The sequence below is a fragment of the Prionailurus viverrinus genome, chromosome A2, assembly GCF_022837055.1.
Source record: "Prionailurus viverrinus isolate Anna chromosome A2, UM_Priviv_1.0, whole genome shotgun sequence".
NCBI classification, from domain to species: Eukaryota; Metazoa; Chordata; class Mammalia; order Carnivora; family Felidae; genus Prionailurus; species Prionailurus viverrinus.
Window position 1 is genome coordinate 116,203,412 of NC_062562.1, and position 21,650 is coordinate 116,225,061.

The window sequence follows — 21,650 nt, forward strand, 5'->3', positions numbered from 1 at the left end:
ATCTATCTTGGAGAATGTTCCATGGGCACTGGAGAAGAAAGTATATTCTGCTGCTTTGGGATGCAGCATCTCTGACTTTTTTTGCAATTTATATCTGGGAGTTTAAATGAATAAGGTCTGTTTCCTGTAAAGTAGGCTACATTTCAATTGTGTGAGATATGATGAGTTCCTAGTATAAGGGGCATATGTATCTCAGCCCAAACTCTTGCTTACACTTTTTTTTTGTTAATTTTATTAAGTTTTAACTGCAGTATAGCTAACATAAAGTTTTATATTAATGTCAAGTGTACAGTATAGTGATTCAACAATTCTATACATTACTCAGTTCTCATCATGACAAGTGCACTCTTGGGGCGCCTTGGTGGCCCGATCATTTGGGCATCTGATTTCGGCTTAGGTCATGATCTCACGGTTTGTGAGTTTGGGCCCGCGCAGGTCTCTGTGCTGACAGCTCGGAGCCTGCAGCCTGCAGGCATTTAATAAATAAAACAAAAACAAAAACAAAAACAAACAAACAAAAAAACAAGTGCACTCTTTAATCTCCATCACCTATTTCACCCATTCCCCTCCCCCCCACCTCCCTTCTGGTAACCATCAGTTTATTCTCTATAGTGAAGAGTCTGTTTCTTGGTTTGTCTCTCTCTCTCTCTTTTTCCTTTGTTGATTTGTTTTGTTTCTTAAATTCCACATATGAGTGAAAACATATGGTATTTGTCTTTCTCTGAGTGATTTATTTTGCTTAAGCGTTATACTCTCTAGCTCCATTCATGCTATTGCAAATGGCAAGATTTCATTCTTTTTTATGGTTGAATAATATTCCTCTGTGTGTGTGTGTGTGTGTGTGTGTGTGTGTGTGTGTGTGTATACCACATTTTCTTCATTCATCCATCAGTGAATGCTTAGGCTGCTTCCCTAATTTGGCTGTTGTAAATAATGTTGCAATAAACATAGGGGTGGGTGGGTGCATATATCCTTTCAAATTAGCGTTTCATTAAAAAAAACCCTATTTAGTAAATACCTAGTAGTAGGATTACTAGATCATAGGATAGTTCTATTTTTAAGTTTTTGAGGAGACTCCATAATGTTTTCCACAGTGGCTGTACCCGTTTGCATTCCCACCAACTGTGCAGGAGTGTTCCTTTTTCTCCATGTCTTTGCCAACTCTTGTTGTTTCTTGTGTTTTTGATTTTAGCCATCTGACTGGTATAAAGTGATATCTCATTGTGGTTTTGATTTGCATTTCCCTGATGATAAGTGGTGTTGAGCATCTTTTCATGTGTCTGTTGGCCATCTTCTTATACTTTTGATTAGAAGCTTTTCCTGTGGTTGCCAGGCTCCTCTCACATCCTCAAACCCCAAAGAAGAAAGGCATTCCAGGGTGATCCCTCCCCTAGCATGTGAAGCTCCCTCCGATGAAAGAAACACTTTGATATACTATACTGGAAAATAGAACTGTCTATGAAGGGTCAGGCAAATCACAGAAACATCATGATGGAGGAAGAACAAAGATTCCATTAACTTGAACGTGCTCTTTAGTCCTTACCAACAACGGTTATGTCTTTCAGAGAGGCTCCCTTCATTTCTCATCTGTCTCTCCTTCCTCCTGTTCTCCCCTTTTCAAACTCTCAGGAAAGAGCCACATCTCCCTACAGGTTTAGTCCAGAGTTCTTTGTATGGCCTTGGCAAATCTGAGCAATACGTCAGGTCTGAGCTGTGTCCTGCTGTCTCATAAATAAGAGTAGAAAAAGGTCCTCCAATTCCAATTCTTTCTCCCAGTTCAGTTTCTCTTTTCTTGAGAGACAACATGATTAGCCCCTGGAAAGGCGATTTTTCTTATTAGCATAATATTCCTAGTCTTGTCTTTTAGGAATAGACTACCTTTTCACTCTTATATTGCTAACAAGGCACTTTCCTATCTGAGACTTCAACTCTGATTAAATTTATTTGAGAAGCTGATTACATTCTTTGGATTCTACTTCTTGCTTTGATAAGTGAATGTGAGGAGTTTGGCAATACATCTCATTCCATCTAAGAAAATTGTTTCTAAGTTGTAAGGTACTAGAAAAGATAATGATCATTATTATAATCTCTCAAATCTTCCAAATTAATTTTCTCTTTGTCCACCAAGATGTGGGATAGAATAGAGGTGGTAAGAAATCTTGAAAACAGCATTGAATGAATCTTGGCCAAGGAAATCTCTGTCAAACAGCATTTATTAAATATAAATGATGTCCAGAGATTTTGCATATGAGGTCAGCAGGAGGATTCATTCATTCACCATATATTTACTGAGTGCTTTCTACCAGTGTCTGCTAACAGTGGATAATAATCTATCTGTTCTTATTTATTATTATCAATCTAATATAGGAGATTGATTTAACATACATAAATACTACATGACAAGATAGAGTCTCACAGACAAATTCATAACCATCTCTTCATCTTAGAACTTTTCAAAGTAAGTAAAATTTCCTTGGTTTGGCATTTGAGGCCCTCTAAGTTCTTGCTCTGTACTACCTTTTTTTTTTTTCTCTTCCCCATATATCTCCTTAGCAATATTGTCCAATAGAAGTATACTGCAAACCACAAATGCAATTTTATTTTATTTTTTAGAGAGAGAGAGAGAGAGAGAGAGGGCACAAGTGAGCGAGGGGCAGAGAGAGAGAGAGAGGGAGGAGAGAGAGAGAGAAAAGCAGGGCTCATCCGGGGATCATCGTGTTTTTACCTGAAGCAGCGTTCATGCTCACCCAAAACAGGGCTTGAGCTCACCGAAAGCGGGGCTCCTGCTCACTGAATGTGAGACTTCAACTCACCAAATGTGAGATCATGACCTTAGTCAAAGTCAGATGCTTAACGACTGAGCCACCCAGGCACCCTGTAGTCTTATTTGAAAAGTAAAATGTAGCGAGTGAATTAGTTTGAATAATATATTTTATTTAACTGAATATATCCAAAATATTATCATGCTAATATATAATCAGTATTTTATAACTATTAGAGATATTTTACATTCTTTTGTATTAAATCTTCAAAATTTGGTGTGTAGATTATACTTAACAGTTCATCTCAATTCAGACTAGCCACATGGCAAGTTCTAAAAAGCCACATATGTCTAGTGGCTACTGTATGGGACAGCTGAGGTAATCTCTACCTAGATTATCCCATGTTTTCTGCACATGATCTGTATTCTCTTTTCCTTTATGCCAGGCTACCATGCACACTTTTCCCATTTAGACAGCAGTGATATATAGAGAAAACTGTCCGTATAGCAGATATATTCCACTGTGGCTGCTCGTATATTTATCTTCTCCTCCCTACCCTCTGCCACAAGGGACCATCTCATGATTTTACTGGTCTCAGTGTCTTCAATACTTCAACGTGATCATGATAACAATATTTCCAGAGGTCTTGCCATATGCCAAGCACTATGCAATCTGCTTTACACACATTAACCCATTTTCTCATTTTAATCTCATAATGCCTCATGATGTACCCTTACTACTGCCATTTTGCAGATGGAGAAACTGAAACTTAGAGAAATTATGAAGCTTGCCTAGGGTCATTAGGCTGTAGGGCCTAGAATCGAAAGAATGTAATCTGACTCCAGATTTATGCTCTTTTATTTTTAAATAGGTAAATGTACCACATATGTGGAAAAATGCATAAATAATAAAAAGAAATATGTAGTCTAATTATCATAAAGCCCACAACAGTGTAACCACTATCTACATCAAGAAACAGAAGATTTGTAGAATTCGAGCCTATTGTTTCTTCCCAGTCTGAACTCGTCTCCATAAAGTTCCTTTTGTCTTAGAGACAGTCATTAACTTAACTATTTCCTTACTCTTCTCTACAGTTTTAACACCTAAGTATGCATTATTTATTCATATTTTTTAACTTTATAAAAATGGAGTGATACAGTATATATTCTTTTGTGAGTGGTTTCTTTTTAACATTATATTTTTTAAGATTCATATATATCATTGCATGTAGTTGGTTCATTTTTGTGTCATATTACATTCCATTATACAATGATACCACAATTTATCTATAATGTTACTGATAAAGGACATTGGACTGTTTATCATTTTTAGCTACACTAATAGTACTGCTATTAACATTCTTTGGCATGCATCCTGGTGCCCATGAGAGTGCCTTTCTAAGAGTTTATACCTGGAAGTGACATGCTGGCTCATGTATGGGCCTGTGTTCAACTTTAGTAGATAAGGCCAAATGCTTTTTCCACACTGGTCTATTAATTTACTCTCCCTAGAGTGAAGTGAAAATTCCCATTCCTCCACTCCTAGTCAGCAGTTGTCATTTTCAGTCTTTTTTATTTTTTATTTTTTTTATTTTAGAGAGGTAGGGAGAGAGTGTGAGCGGGGGAGAGAGGCAAAGGGGGAGAGAGAGAGAGAGAGAGAGAGAGAGAGAGAGAGAGAGAGAGAATCTCAAGCAGCACCATGTTCAGTGTAGAGTCTGACTTGGGGCTTGATCCCATGACCCTCAGATCATGACTTGAACCAAAATCAAGAGTCAGATGCGCAACTGACTGAGCCACCCACCCATGTGTCCCTTCAGTCTTTTTCAATTTTAGCCATTCTTGTGGGTGGTGTAGTATTCTCTTACTGTGGTTTCAATTGCCCTGTTTTCATATGAAGTTGATATTTTTTCACGTTTACTGATTATTTGGATTTCTTAGTGATTTGCCTGTTCAAATCTTTTTTTTTTATGATTGTAGTTCTTTATATATTCCGGATATAGGACTTTTCTTGGTCATACGTGTTATAAATTTTTTTTTGGTTTTATTGAGATGTAATTGACATTCATCTCTGTATAAGTTTAAGATGTACAGTAGAATGTTGTAAATCTCTTATTAGACTCTGAGGATTGCTTTTTAACTCTTTAATGATGTCATTTGATGAAACTGAGTCTTAAATATTAATGTAGTCAAAGTGATCAGGTTTTCTATTATAGTTAGTATTTTTTGATTAGTTTAAAATAGCTGTCTCCTATTTTTTTAAAATATTTTTTAATATTTATTTACTTTTGAGAGAGAGACGGAGCACGAGCAGGGGAGAGGCAGAGAGAGAGACACACACACAGAATCTGTAGCAGGTTCCAGGATCTGAGCTGTCAGCACAGAGCCTGAGGTGGGGCTTGAACTCCACACTTGATCTTAGCCAAAAGGCCGAGAAGCAATGTGGGGCTCGAACTCACTGTGAGATCATGACCTGAGCCGAAGTTGGATGCTTAACCAACTGAGCCACCCAGGCTCCCTCCCCCCCCTTTTTTTTAAACTAAACTCTGCCCCAATGTGGGGCTTAACCTCACAACCCCAAGATCAAGAGTTGCATGCTCTACTGACTGGGCCAGCCAGGCACCCCAGGTGTGTCCCCTACTCTTGAGGTCATGGATATATGCTCCTATTTTATATTCTAAAAGCTTTGTTGTTTTGCCATTCAAATGTATGTCTATTACCCACCTGGAATTGATTTTTTTTTTAATTGATTTTTTTCAACATATACTTTTTTTTTTTAATTTTAGAGAGAGAGAGAAGAGAGCACAAGTGGGGGAGAAAGGCAGAGAGGGGGAGAGAGAGAGAGAGAGGGAGGGAGGAAGAATCCTAAGCTGGCTACATGCTCAGAGGGAAGCCTGATGCGGGGCTCGATCCCATGACCCTGGGATCATGACCTGAGCTGGAATCAAGAGTTGGACACTCAACCAACTGAGCCACCCAGGTGCCCGATTTTTTTAAGTTTATTTATTTTGAGAGAGAGAGAGAACACGCAAGCAGGGGAGGGGCAGAAAGAGAGAGAATCCTAAGCAGGCTCTGCACTGTCAGTGTGGAGCCCGATGTGGAGCTCAGACTCACAAATTGTGAGATCATGACTTGAGCTGAAACCAAGAGTCAGACCCTTAACTGACTGAGCCACCCAGGTGCCCCAACTGGAATTGATTTTTGTATGTGATGTGAAGGGTATCATTTCACTGTTTTTCTTCCAAATGGGGACCTATTTGTCCTAGCACCAATTATTGAAACCATTTTTTAGGCATTGCTGTGCATCACCACCATGACAATATAAATTCCCACGTATGGGTGAGACTTTCCGGGCTTTTTATTCTGTTCCATTGGCGTATTTGTCTCTTCTTGATCCAATATCACACTGCCTTAATTACTATGGCTTTATAATAAAACTTGATATCTGATAATACAAGTCTTCCTCTTCTTCCTCTTTTACTTTCTTCTCTTCCTCATGAGTGCTTGCCTTTGATCTTTCATAAAATTTTTAATTTTCACACACACACAAATACCTATTGGGAGTTGCATTGCATCCCTTGACATTTTTCAGCATTGCAATTTCTATGAACATATTATCTCTTGTTTAGGTCTTCTTCAATGTTATTTTATTATTATTTTTTTAAGTAGACTCCATGCCCAACATGGGGCTGGAACTCACAACGCTGAGCTCAAGAGTTGCATACTCTACCAACTGAGCTGAGTACCCCTTCTTCTATGTTTTTCTAAAAATGTTTTCTTCATATAGATCTTGCACTTCTTTGATTTATTCCTAGATGCTTGATATTTAATTTGAAACTATTACAAGTAGTATCTTTTTTTTTTTTTTTTTGAGAAAAAGAGAGAAAGAGTGAGTGAGTGGGAGGTGGGGGAGAGGGAAAGAGAGACTCTTAAGCAGGCTCCACGCCCAGCACGGAAGCTCTATGTGGGGCTGGAGCTCACCACCATGAGATCATAACCAGAGCCAAAATCAAGAGCCCCATGCTTAATCTACTGAGCCACCTATTATAAGCTCTATTATAAGCAGTATCTTAAAAAAAAAATTAATTCTCTTTTTCCTTGGACTATAGAAATATTGATTTTTTTTTTAATTTTTTTTTTCAACGTTTTTTATTTTATTTTTGGGACAGAGAGACAGAGCATGAACGGGGGAGGGGCAGAGAGAGAGGGAGACACAGAATCGGAAACAGGCTCCAGGCTCCGAGCCATCAGCCCAGAGCCCGACGCGGGGCTCGAACTCACGGACCGCGAGATCGCGACCTGGCTGAAGTCGGACGCTTAACCGACTGCGCCACCCAGGCGCCCCTAGAAATATTGATTTTTAAAAAATATTTTTAAATTAATCTGTTTAACTGTTTAACTCATTAATTGTAACAATTTATCTGTGGATTCTTTTGGATTTGCCACATACACAATAATTACATCATCTGTGAATAATAACAATTTGTTTCTTTTTATTTAATGGTTAGTCTTTTCGTTTTTCTTGCCTTACACCACTAAGGACATTCAGGGGCAAAAACAGGCATTCTTGTCTGCAGCACCCTTTTAATCACTAGTAAGCCCCTTTGCCTCCAGCTCACAGCCTTGGAATCATCAGTCTCCTGGGGAGGGTCGGGCGTTAAGACGCCCACACTCTCGTTTCATCTCCTGCAGTGAGTTAAGGCAGAGCGTCTGCCTCTCGTAAGCTCATCTTCCAATCCTGGAGAAGAAGCCGGCCGCTTCCTCTGGTTGCCGCGCAACGGCGTCGTCCTGCCCCAGGAGTAGGTGCAGTTGGGCTACAAGCACGTGCCGCCTCTTCCGCGTTCCGGGACTACATCCCCCATAATACAGCGCGCCGCAATCGGCTGGTCTCCGAAGTGGGGGAAGGGCCAGGACGGGCCGGGAGGCGGAGCGGAAGCGGACTGCGAGGGACGAGAAGAGTAGAATCTCCACAAGCTGGGAACCACCTTGTCCCTGATTCTCAATCTCGGCCTTTCTCCATCCCGACCTCGAGGCTGCTTCGTGAGCACGGGACGCAGCTGACGCCTGCTAATCGACTTTCGCTGCGCCGCCCCGGCTCAGGAGCCTGTTGGCGGCCGGCGACACTGACAAGAAGCCCACTGGCAAGGTAATGGGGAAGGGGCGAGAGAGAAGGTGGGGGGGTGTGTGGAGACGTCTCCTTTCGCCCGGCGCGCGCCTTTACGGTATTCCCCTCGGGCCCGGCGGCCGCTCCTCCTTCGCCTTGTCCCGTCCTTACCGCCCCCCCCCAGCCCCCCACCCCCCGCCCCACCCGGGCCGCTGCCCCAGGTGTCCGCAGAGACCAGGCTCGGGATCGGCCGGTAGTCCGCGGCTGTGGAGGCTCTTTGTCCCTGTCCCTCCGGGTCTGACAGCTGTGGCCCCCTCGGCCCCGGGCGCAGAACCGAGCGGGGCTCAGGCTGCTTGATCTGAGCGGGGCGGGCTCGGTCCCGTGGCCACTGGCGCGGGGGAGCGATGGACCTGGTGCAGGGATGGAGCGTCCGCGGGGCAGCCGCACTCACTTCTTTTTCTGCTTTTGACAGCTCAGCTGTGTTCTACTTTGAGGGAGAAAGTCAAATGCCCCTTTTTTACCCCCTCTTCAAACTCAGCAGCTGGGTGACTGGTAAGGATGAACTTAAACTGCCGTGTTGACTGTGACTTGGACTCGAAAGCGGTTCTAAGAGTGGCTCAGACAACCCGGATTTCCATCCTGATCGAGTCACTGCCTGGCTTTGTGACCTTGGTTAATTAAAGGTTTCTCCGCCGTCAAATGGAGATAACAAAACACACCTTTAAGTTGTTGGAATGAGAAAATAATAATGCTTACAACGCCATTAATTCATATGACGAAAAAGTCCTTTGAATGTGATACTTGCATTAGTTACACTGAAGTGGCCTCTGGATTTATGAGTTTTGTGCTTTTCTTTGTTTAATCATTTGCACCCTAGATTGTGTGTTCTTCACTTTATACTTTGTTCACCTTAAACCTAAGCAAGGTATTCTTTAAAATACGCTGGCTTCTTCATTGCCACTGTTTTAAGATGGCTGAGAATGTTCTTAGGAAATTGATGACTCTGCTTTTCTGTGGATCAGCTCTGGAGATACAAGGACTTATTCACCATCCCCTCCCCGCGCGCACCCCCCCCCCCCCCCCCCCCCAGCTGTGTCCTTTGGGAGACTCTTTAGAGGAGCTTAAGTGTTTGTTTCAGCAGGGTAAGCATCTAGGTGTTCTGCAGTCCTGACGTGGGGCCTCACCACCTTTACCCTACGTCAACTTTTTTCCACCTCTCTCTCTACACTTTCCCACTGGTTAGTAATTTTCCCCCTTAGGGAATTTTGTTTGCAAGTGGCAGTTTCCTTCGCAGAACATCTTGAATGAGTGCAGTAAAATTCATAAGGAGGGATTTGGAACGTTTCACATTAGTCCCTCTATAGGTTTGGTTCTTGCGCTGTTCTCTCCTGCTACTTACTGACATTGGCGATGAGTTTTTCTTTAAGGAACTGTTTATGGTCCTTAGTTGATTTTTTTTTTTTTTCATTGAAAATGTCTATTTTGGGGCATCTGGGTGGCACAGTGGGTTAAGAGGCCAACTCTGGATTTCAGCTCAGGTCATGATCCTGTAGTTTGTGAGTTCGAGTGCAGAGCCTGCGTGGGATTCTGTCTTTCCCTCTCGCTTTCTGCCCCTTCCCTGTTTGCTCACTCTGATTCAAAAATAAATGAATGAACATTAAAAAAAGAAAAGAAAATGTTCTGTACTAGTTTGGGTTCAAACACTTTTGTGTGATATGTGAAGTAATATGCCACGAGGAATGCTGTTTTTGAATGTACAGGTATAGCGAGAGAAAAGCTAGTAGGGCCTGATAAATTTTCTGTGTCATGTCTTTAGCAACTGGTGCATTTTAAAAAATTCAAGAAGGAGAAATCTAATGAATGTATTTCATAAGGATAACAGAGAGCTAGAGAGTAAGTAAAGGGAAAACTTAAACTGTGGGACAGGACATATGTGTATACAGATTTCTGAGTCATTTAAAAATATGTGGCAAACATACTCATTTTGAAAAAAAAAAGTGTTTATGTTGGTGTTAGTGCAGTGTAGGACAGAGAGTAATGGACTAAGGAAATAGGAGACCTTATTTTTTGTCCTAGCTCTGGCACGATCTGTATAACCTTATATTCCTTTGTGTTCCTCGTTTTCCTCATGCCTAACATAGTGAATTGTTCTGATTCCAGACTTTAAATGAAAAAGATTTTTAGATGTTCTTTTTAGCATGGAACAAATTAGTATAAGCTCTTTTAGTCATATATTTGTGTCTTAGGGTCCACTCCCTGCCTTCCCCCTGCCTCCCCGCCCCAGCTTGAGGAATACACATGTAGGAACTAGAAAGCTGCCACAAATATGAATGAACTCTCTATTGACGAGTTCATTCTTTCATGAACTGCCCATGTGTTGTTTACACTTTTGACATGCTTAGTTCTCTTCCACTCTACTGTGTATCTTTTATTTTACTCATTGCCTGTTTACTTATTATGCCTATTTCTTTTTAACTCTAGTTTGTCAATTCTGATCCAACATCATTGTTTCTTTTTGTGAATTCTTTTCCTTTTTGCTTCTATTCCCAACATCCTTGTTTTCCTAGGGGTTCTTTTTCCCCCAAAGCCTCAAGCAAAGGTGCCCAGTGGTAGTCTAGTTAGCTGTGGAAGGGGATGTGGGCTCATGTGGCACAAAGCATGATTGGCTGAGGCTGTGGGCAGGTGACTGAAATATATGGCACTGCCTAATATATTTTAGATTAAACTTTTGCTGTGGCATAGTGATTGAGTAGTTTCCCTTTTGCCCTAACGTTTGCTCTTCTTAACCTTGAATTACTTTACCCATTTTCTTTTATCTTTGTACTCTTCAGAGCTATTGTCTTCTCTCTTTAATCCCAAATATGCCATCTAAAAACAATCTGATATCTTGAGATATGTTTCTATATCTCACCTGGAATTTTAGTGTAGCTTCTCTCAAGGCAGTCCACATTTTATTTTATTTTATTTTATTATTTTTAAAAATACTTTATTTTTTTAAACTAATCTCTACACCCAATGTGGGGCTCAAACTCAAGATCCCAAGATCAAAAGTTGCATGCTCCTCTGAGCCAGCCAGGTGCCCCAAGGCAGTTCTCATTTTAAATTTTAGACCTAATTAGTAGTGGATGGCTGTGTCCTACGTTAATGTTTTTCCCTAGATATTAGCCTCTGGCAATATTATGTAGAAAAAATATTTTAAGAATGGGCCTTTCCCCCTAACGTTATATTCTGAGGTCAAGTCTATGAGGACTTATTTCTGAGGTTTTTTTTGGAGGGAATTGTCTGAACCTCTGAGTTCTGGTAAACACACCATGTCTTTTTGTAAAGAATATGTGCTTCTCTAACTGTAAATTCCTTAGGAGACTAATAGGCACTGATTCTTGTGGCACCGTTGCAGGATTTTTTACCTAAATACCCGGGGTTCATTGTCTCACCACCTTGAAGAAAGAAGAGGTGGACACAAAATGAGTAGCGGGCAAAAGTTTATTAGAGTATAAAATTAGAAAGTAAGAGTAGTAGGAAAGCTCTCTTACAGAGAGGGGGCATTTGAAATGAATGCCCACTGACAATAGGCAAGGGTCCTTGTTTTATAAGGTTCTGGTCGCCGCCCCCCCACCCTCTTCCCCCTTGATCCTCTCAAGCTCTACCCTTATTGGCTGAACAATTCTAGGTGCTGGGTTGTCCATTCCTGATTGCCTTGTTTCCATTGTATGAGGGGTGGTCTGTGGCCAAATCTTTCCTTGTGGGTCGTAGGTTTTATGGTCTTTTGTCAAATTCTTGAGGGAAACCTGAGGGGGAGTAGGTGGTGTCTGTTACATTCTTAAGAGAGATGTTAAGCGGGTTGGGGGGTGGGGGTGGGTGGCTTGCTCTGGTCAGACACTCCCAGCATTGTTCCAAAATATGTGTTTTTCCCCACCCAGGGACTTCAGGTCCTATTTTTTCTCTCTCTGCCTATTTTATCCTCTCTTTTCCTCTCATAGCATCTTTAGCTGAGTGAGAGCTTCTCTGCTTGCTGGTTGCTACTATTGCTGTTGATGGTTACTTGAGCTCTAGTCATAAAGAGTGCAAAAAGCAAGAGCACTGAGTAAATGCAAAAACCGTATTTGAAGGGCAGATTTTTTTTAGGTAGGATTACCATCCATTAATGGTTTTTAATGTTGCTATTGCAGTGTTTATATAAGAAATAGAAGCAAGTATTTAAGACAGGTAGTGTGAAATAAAAGTGTTTTGAAAATTTTTGACTGCAACCCATAGCAAGAGATCTTTTTTATGTCAAGACTCCATAAATAAACTGTGTGTGTGTGTGCATGCATGTGTCTGTGTATGAAAAAAAATAGGTATATAACTGAAAGAAAACTGATGTAAAACAAAAATCTGCAGTGGATACAGTCTACTTTGATGGCTTCTATTTTATCTTTTTTTTTTTTTTTGAAGCGCCATTTGCAAACTGTTGAGTTTTGTTCCTTGCTTTTGAAAAACACGGGGGTCCTGGGTTGAGAGTTTGTCTAATTTCCCCCCATTTGTTTGCCATTGGGTAATCATCAGTCCTCTTTATGCTTCACTTTCCTTTTCCTTAAAATGAGAGTGTTATAGTTTCAATACTCATTGATCCTCTGTCTTTACCATAGTAATAATTTGGACTAATATATTTGTCTTTAGGTCCCTGGCTAGGGAGAAACCACTAAAAAATTGCTTAAATATCTACTTGTTTGCATGTTTGTTATTTGGTAAATGAAATAATAGAACTTTGAACAGATCTTTGGAGACTTACGGATTTCCAAATCTCCAAAGATCTTGTACATTGGAGTAGAGACATTAAGGCCTGTAATAAATGTGAAAACTAAGAAAAAAAGTTTCCCTATGTTTTTCTTTTTCTACCTTTATGCCCTTTAACAAGGAATATTTTAGGGTTTGAAAATTTGTATTTAAAATGCTTAATAACAATTGTAACTTAATACACTGGTAGATTGCTACCTAGACTGTATTCCGTACCCCATCTTACCACATTGCCCCCTTCATATATTAGAAAATGCCAATGGGGATATATTTTTTTGTGCAAAGATTGCCATATCAGATTATTACTATTACTGTATATTACCAAACAGTGGAACTGCCATTCTTATAAGAAAGGAGAACACTGAACTTTCTTTGCTTGTGGGTTTCCTTCTGTTCACTTTGGACGATTTCTCCAAACCAAACCATTCCATGCTGGGGACTAGGATCCCTCCCATTCTCATTTGTTTGTACTGAGGAGGCTAAGATTAAGGAATTTACTGCCTGCTCCCAAGATTCTGGTCAGGAAAGAATTCTAAAGGTTTTCGTTGGAAGGAAATTGGAACCAGACTCTACTTCCTCTTCTTTCTCAGATGAGATCTCCTTAATGGGGCTTTCTTGACCTGATACTTCACATAGACTCCTCATATATCCTCACATCACCCTGTTTATTTTCTCCATAGCAGTTTGTGACAAGCTGAATTCAACTTGTTTCTGTGTTTGTTTATTGTCTCACTCCAACTAAAACATAATCTCCAGAAGAAAAAGAATCCCGTCTTGTTTCACCTTTCTCATCTCTAGCTTCTGGCACATAGTAGGTACTTTAGTAAACATGAATAAATAAGTGAGCAAATGAATGAATAAACCAAGCAAGTTCTTTCATGCTTTATTTTATTAAAAAATTTTTTTTTAATGTTTATTTATTTTTGAAGGAGAGACAGAGTGTGAGCGGGGAAGGGGCAGAGAGAGAGAGGGAGACACAGAATCCTAAGCAGACTCTAGGCTCTGAGATGTCAGTGCAGAGCCCAGCCCGACAGGGGCTCAAATTCACCAGCTGAACCATGAGATCATGACCTGAGCCGAAGTCAGATGCCTAGCTGATGAGCTACCCAGGTACCCCAGTTCTTTCATGCTTTAAATGAAACTTCATATAGCAAAAGTTGTGTTTGAGCCTACACCTTTATGCAGCCTTCCTCTCCCCCAAATTCTTTTTTCTGGAAAAATGTTTTTTCCTATCAGTGCTTGGCTGGTCATTGTGAAGGTGTCTCCATCCAGAAGACCTTATATTTATCTGTGCTTTACTTCATATATTTTTCCATTGTTGTTTGCTTATGTAAAAAAACCTAAGCTTTAAGACTTCTTAAATCCTTTTTTTTTTTTTTAATGTTTATGTATTCATTTTGAGAGAGAGCACACATGGCATTAGTTGGGGGAGGGACAGAGACGAAAGAGACTAACTGTTGCGGGGCTCCATCTCACAAACCATGAGATCATGACCTGAGCCAGAATCAAGAGTCAGAGGTTTAACCAACTGAGCCACCCAGGTGCCCCTCCTAAATTCGTCTTGTAGCAACTTTGTAATACTTTGAGTTATGGGAATGAGGTGTATTTGAAGCTTTAATGTGCCTACTTGATAATTTAATGAGTAGTTATTTCAGATTTAAGTAAAATTTCAGAATTTTAGGATCATTGCCCTAAATGCCATGAGAACAGAGAACAGGCTTTCACTTAATGTTACAATTCATTCAGTATTTACAAACCTAGCCTTCCTAGTGGAGGTAAAGAAAGTAGTGTGGTATAGAGAAAACCTAAATAGTAAGTCAGGACCTGTGTTATAGACCAATACAGTTTCTGCCACTAATTGTCTCATTTTAGGTAAGATACTTCACATCCCTAGGTTTTATTTCATGTGAAATATCAGGGGATTAGGTTAGATTTCTTCTCAAGTCCTTCCAGTGCCCAAATGGATAATTGAAGATACTTCAATTTTATCTCAAAACTTCCATCTTTTCTGCCCCTTTACCCACCAAAAACACTGCAGGGAGGTCACATTGCTGCTTGGGAGAAGGTGGGGTTGGGCTCAGGGATGGGCTTAAAGTAAATTATAGAGTAGTTCTACTGATTGTTCCTTGGGCTCTGGGAGTTGTGGCAGCAGTGGAGGACCTGTTACTCTTGTCCTTAGGAACCTGGGATTGATGGGACAAGGCTCATGACTGGATGAGAAGATGTGATGTGTAAAATCAGCTGATATAAAGTAATATGCTGTGAGAGTTAGAAGAAGATCAGCTTAGGGCCACCTGGGTTGCTCAGTTAAGTGACTGACTTTTGATCTCAGTTCAGGTCTTAGGGTTCTGAGTTCAAGCCTTGCGTTGGGCTCCACACTGGCTGTGGAGCCTACTTAAAAAAAGAAAAAAGATCAGCATGGACTACAATAAGGTGATGAGGATTTGAAATCCTTCTGGCTTTAGCATTTAAACAGATACTCTAGTCTCATTTTAGGCTATTTAGAAGATGAACTCTTGCCACCAACAGTATGCCATTATGCCATCTTTTAGGACTGGATGGTTCTTCAGGGACTGGTATCAATGAAGTATTTCATGTTGTCCGCAAATTCTGAGTAGAAACTTGTTCAAGCCTGCAGCCTCTCTGATAGCTGCTAACTTACTCAATGAGAGGATATAAGGAAGCATGTTTCATAAATAAAAATACATATAAATGTAAGGTATTATTATTATTGTATGAGACGGTGAGAATAGTGGCTTGATTGGGGGAAATATTTTTTTGACTAATGGGAAATAAATTTGCCTTTGGGGACTGGATTATGGAGGGCCATGAGAGCTAATCAGAGGAGTTTTATTTGGGTTTAGTAAAACATCTCCTGTATTAACTCACATTCCTCAGATTATCAAGAATTAGTGGCATTGCTGCAGTAGTGCCTGACTCTAATAAATGTTAGTGTATATTGAGTAGTATGGGGTGCCATTTATCTTTATTAATATTAGGTAATTACTGTTGTCCCCATTACATAAATGAGGACATCAGGGTCTAGGGAGATAAAATAACTTGCTCAAGGTTTTAAAGATAGAATATGTAGTTTCATATGGCGTACCTTGAGGCTGGAGGTGGGGCAGGAGTGGGAGTGTTACTTTTTGAAGAGGCGACATTTGAGCTAAATACTGAAAGATGAAAAGGAACAAGCTGGCTGGGAGAGCATTCCAAGCAGGTGAAGAGTAGTTGTATATAGACCCTGAGGTTAGAAAGAATTTGGTTAGTCTTGCCTAGTGTGACTGTAGCACAGTGGGCAAAGTGGAAGTGGTGTGCGATTAGTACACAAGAGATAAGGGCAGGAGTCAGATTTTGCAGGGCCTTGTGGCCTGATGTAAAGAGTTTTAATTTTATTCTAAGTGCAATGGGAAATTGTTGAAGGGGTTTTAAACGGGAGTGATGTGATACGATTTTGTGTGTGTGTGCGTGTGTGTGTGGTAAAAAATATGTAATATGAAACGTACCGTTTTTAGGTGTACAGTTCGGGGGCATCGAATGCATTCACAGTGTTGTGCAACCATCACCATTATACATCTCCAGAACTTTTTCATCATCCCAAAGTAAAACTCTATACCTTAAACTTTATTTATTTAAAAAAGATTTTTTTAATGTTTATTTATTATTGAAAGACCAAGAAACAGAGCACGAGCATGGGAGGGGCAGAGAGAGGGAGAGACACAGAATCCGAAGCAGGCTCCAGGCTCCGAACTGACAGCACAGAGCCCGATGTGGGGCTCGAACTCACAAACCGCAAGATCATGATCCCAGCTGAAGTCTGACGCTAACCGACTGAACCACCCAGGCTCCCCTATACCTTAAACTTTAAACCATAACTCTCCATTCTCCTATCCACCCTCCTCCTTTCCCTCAGCCTCTGTTAACTACCATTCTACTTTCTGTTTCTATGTATCTAACTGTTCTAAGTACCTATCATAAGTGAAATCATGAAATATTTGTCCTTTTGTGTGTGGTTTATTAACTTATTTTTTAATTTTTATTATTATTATTTTTTTAAAGTAGGCTCCATGCCCAATGCAGGGCTTGAACTCATGACCAAGAGTCGTATGCTCCACCCACTGAGCCAGCCAGGTGCCCCTTCCTATGATGTCTTGAAGGTTCATCCATGTTGAAGCTTGTATCAGAATTTTATTCCCATTTAAATCTGAGTACTATTCCATTGTATGTATATACCACATTTTGTTTATTTGTTCATTTGTTGAATACTTGCGTTATTTCCACCTTTTGGCTATTGTTGAATAATGCTACAGTGAACATAGGTGCACTGGTATCTATGAGTCCCTGCTTTCAAATCTTTTGTGATTATCCCCAGAAGTGGTATTGCTGGCTTATATGGTAATTTTGTGTTTAATTTTTTTGAGGAACTGACACACTGTTTCCCACAGTGGCTGCACCATTTTTCATGCCCACTAGCAGTGCACAAGGGTTCCAATTTCTCCACAGCTACTAACGTTTGTGTGTGTGTGTGTGTGTGTGTGTGTGTGTGTGTGTGTGTGTTTTAGTAATTGTTATAGGGAAAGAAAACTCTTTTTACCCTACCTTCTTAGGTTCAGTATCCAGGGCTCTGCAAATTAAACTGACAAAAGACAGATTAACAGGAAGAAAAGGTTTATTTCATATGCAAATGAGAGCATCACAGAAATGAAATGAAAACTCTAAAGAAGCGGTTAGGCCTGAGAGAGCTTATGTATCATTTAGCCAAAGAACCATAAATTGTGGAGATCTGACAAGACAAAGGAAAAGGAGTTTTAGCTTCTAGAAGTAGTAAATTGTGAGAAGGTAAATAAATGTATGGGGGAAACTAACTGAAGACAAGGGTTGTTTAAGATGTGTTTGTACAGATTCATCTCAGCCTCAACTCCCTGTCTCCCTTGGTAAGAATGTTCTCACATTTCTGGTGGGAAATCCATGTCTTGCTTTTAGGAAGAAAGGGAGAGTGAAGGGCATGGAACCCTTCCTGCATCTGCTGTTTCTTAGTCATCTTCACTTCAAAATAATCCTTAAACCAATGTGGCATATTTTGGGGTGGTATACTCTGATGCCTTTCATATAATCTTAATAATGGGTATGAAGTGGTATCTGATTGTGGTTTTAATTTGCATTTCCTTAGTGATTAGAGATTTGGGCATCTTTCCATGTGCTTATTGTTCATTTGCATATCTCCTTTGAGAACCATTCGAATTGTGACTATTCAAGTCATGACTTGTTTTTAAAAGAACATTTTGGCTGCTCTGAGGACAGTGGCCTGAAGTGGGGTTGGAGAGGAATCTGGGAACCCACTTGAGAAAGAGCTGCAGGAATCTAGTTGGAGAGGTGATATCTGGACCACACTCTGCTCCCTCTTCATATACAGTGCTCTACAGATATTTCATTTTAAATATGTCTCCTCTCCTTCATTCTTCTGCTTTTGGGCCTTTTGTAATTTCTGCAGTGGGGCAAGAACTTTCCCCTGGGAATACTAAAAATATTGAGTCTGTCTTAGGTCAAAATAATGATGAAGGTGATTTTTTTTTTCCTTTAAAAACTATTTGGGCCAAATATGACATTTGACTTTTTAGTCATTGGTAGACAGTTAATATGGTGGCCTAGAATTTGGGATTCGAAGTTTTTAGAGTATATACTATTTTGGTTGAGAAAGGACTCTAATAAATACTGTGCTAGATGGTAGCCATAGGTTCTTAGTGACAATGTAGGCCTTTTAGGTCTAGTAATTATCTCCATCGTGACTTAGGTGGCCTTCCAGGAGCTGGATCCTTATGTGAAACCTGTTTATGAGAAACATAGGGGATGTTCAGAATGCAAGTTCCTTAGTCACTTGCAGCTTTGAACATTGCCCAGACAGGAGATCTTAAACCCTTCCCTTTTTTTCCTTTTTCTTTCCTGAAGATTGAGTCTAAGAATAATTTCTCTTTAGAACTACTAAAGTAAATTACCTTTAGTTGCGAAACAACTAAAGTCTTCTTGTCTGTTTTTTTCTTTCTATATGGCATCACAAAAAATATCTTTCAGGGAACAGAACAGTATATTCCTGTTGATCATAGGGACTAAAGTGGTACTGATAGAAGTTATTTTCTCTTCAGTCCACCTCTGCCTCGCCTAGTAAATATAGGACTTAGCTTGCTCTGGCAGGAGTGACTTGGGTTACAACAAAGATACCTGTTTTTTCTCCCCCTTACCCCTTCCTCTTTTTTTTTTTTTTTTTTTAATTTTTTTTAACGTTTATTTATTTTTGAGACAGAGAGAGACAGAGCATGAACGGGGGAGGGGCAGAGAGAGAGGGAGACACAGAATCTGAAACAGGCTCCAGGTTCTGAGCTGTCAGCACAGAGCCCGACGTGGGGCTCGAACTCACGGACCGAGAGATCATGACCTGAGCCGAAGTCGGCCGCTTAACCGACTGAGCCACCCAGGCGCCCCTCCCCTTCCTCTTTAGGATCATTATAGGTAGGTCCAAGTAAGCAGCCTCTCTTACACCTGATGAACTGACTTGTAACATTGAATTTAGTGGTCCTACAATGAGTGGTCCTAGAGCTACAATGAGTGTAGCTCTCATTGCTGCTTCATGAAGAAACTTGAGATTTGGAGAGTGGTTCCCAGACTTTGATGCACATTGGAATAATTTAGGGCTCTTTAAAAAAACAAAAATGGATGTGTGGTTCCCACTTCCTAGACATTCTAATTTAATTGGTATGGGGTGTGACCTGGCATGGGGATATTTTTAAAACCCCTCAGGTGCTTTTAATGTATAGCATACTGAGGAGAGACCAAAGGCATAATTGTATCCTTTTGGGAATCTTAGTCACCTCTGCTGGGCTTGCTTGGAATTACTTATGGAAATGAACCCTTAGAATAGCTTTCAGGCCTTCTTGGCTAGTTTCAGAGAATCCTCTTGTGCTTTTGAACTACTCAGCCATTTGTCAGTTTGTCAGGTATAAGCTGGCTTCCAGCCATCTTTTTTACTTGGAGAAGGCTCCAGGGTGTCTTTTTTCCCTAGTAGCTCCCACACTCCTTGGTGTCCTTCTTTAGTTCCCTAGTGTTGAGTGGGATTAACAGTTCCTAACTTCTCACCTCTTTGCGGTTCTCAAAAACAAACCCTTTTTATGTTAAATGTTTAACTTCTTATCAAGATAGAGAAATGTGTAACAGGGGCGCTTCAGTGGCCGAGTCAGTTATGCATGTTATGCATCTGACTTTGGCTCAGGTCATGATCTCACGGTTCTTGGGTTTGAGCCCCATATCGGGCTCTGTGCTGACAGTGCAGAGCCTGCTAGGGATTCTCTCTCTCCCTCTCCCTCTGCCTCTCCTTCACTCTCATTCTCTCAAATAAATAAATAAACTTAAAGAAAGAAAAACACGTAACAAACACAAGCAAGTTATAAAGCATATGAAGAATTTAGTATAGTAGTCCCTATAAAGCTTCTTGACTTCCCTCTGAGATGGTGTGCTTTAATTTTGTTGAGGGCAGTAATGAGCCAGACACCTTCTAAGGAGAGTCAAGGCTATGAAGACCTTCTTAGTAGGCTTCTCTGAATTTAATAGTCAGATGGTATACAGTTAATATGGAGGAATAAGGGGCTCTTTATTTGTCTTTGGGCCTGCCACACTGAGAAACACTAGGTTTAGACTAGGTTTTCTTTTTCTTTGGGATTTATTACTTTGGGGGCATATTCTCCTTAGCTAATGTTCCGTCTTGTCCACCATCAGTGTGTTTTCTCTCTGTGTCTGGTATTGGTACTGCCACTCATCCTTTAGTCAAAGTTCGTGGTGGTGTGCAGCTTTCATTGTTCAGCTTGTACCTAATCGGAAGGACTTTATCTCTTAGAGATTAGACTCCCTGTGTTTGACTTTCAACCCCTCCTTCCTCTGCCAATCTCCTGTTCTCTGCCTAATGTTTTTACAGTCCTGTGATTTGTCATTTTACTGGAGTTCGTAAAACTTAGGAGTTCTAATAGGACTGAGTTTAAGGACCTCTTTTAAAGGAAAGAACATGGGGCGCCTGGGTGGCGCAGTCGGTTGAGCGTCCGACTTCAGCCAGGTCACGATCTCGCGGTCCGTGAGTTCGAGCCCCGCGTCGGGCTCTGGGTTGATGGCTCGGAGCCTGGAGCCTGTTTCCGATTCTGTGTCTCCCTCTCTCTCTGCCCCTCCCCCGTTCATGCTCTGTCTCTCTCTGTCCCAAAAATAAATAAACGTTGAAAAAAAAAATTAAAAAAAAAAATAAAGGAAAGGACAGACCCTGAATGGAGGTATACATTCTGAACTTGGAGTTCTTGCCAAAGTTCAGGCAAGGTGAGTTGCCTGTGTAAAAATCTTAGTCAGGTTAACCACCTCTCTAAGCTTTAATGTGATCATCTTTAATGGGAGAATAACAACTTTCTTTTGAGGTTATTGCAGATAATGAAATAGCCCTTGTGAAGTATTTACTTTATAAGAACTCAGTAGTTGTTCATGGCTGCAGTTTCTGCTGTTACTATTTTATTGCCATTCCTGCAAAAGAGGGGCAGAGGTTCAGAGCCTGAGCTTTGAATCTTATCTCTACCATCTTATCTCTATCCAGTTGTATGACCTTGGACAAATTATTTAACTTCTCTTTGCCTCAGTTTTTTTCACCTGCTAAGTGAAAACATTCTTCGTGTAGGAGTTGTGAAAATTTAGTTAAAGCAGAATCTGGTAAAAAGTGATTGTAGCAAGGCTGTTGCTGTTATTTAACTGAAGTACCCTCTTTGCCTCTGGATTTGGGTATCTTCCGTTTTGGCCTTAGAGATGTATAGTGACCTGAAACTTTCTAGGTTGTCATTTTAACCTTCATTTGCCAAAATACCTAGGAGTCTGTGCTCTTAATTCTCCAGTGATGTCACTTTTCTGATTTTGTTACCATGCCATCTTTAGAACCCTATTGTGACTGCTTCAGAAGGACCTGCTTGGTCCTCTGCTGGTGGTAGGTCAGATAACGTG

At 40.6% G+C, this 21,650-nt stretch overlaps 1 protein-coding gene across 2 annotated transcripts in view; it reads left to right on the plus strand.

Moving 5' to 3' along the window:
* Positions 1–7,663: 7,663 nt before the first annotated feature.
* CCDC126 (coiled-coil domain containing 126) overlaps positions 7,664–21,650 on the plus strand; it is a 40,841-nt gene continuing 26,854 nt past the window's right edge. Inside the window, exon 1 of one of the 2 annotated variants that reach the window (XM_047851069.1) lies at positions 7,664–7,904. The gene's annotated coding sequence lies outside the window, so the exon portion shown is untranslated. Of the gene's footprint in view, positions 7,905–21,605; positions 21,634–21,650 lie in introns of those variants that run through there. The other variant, XM_047851070.1, reaches the window with a different exon arrangement.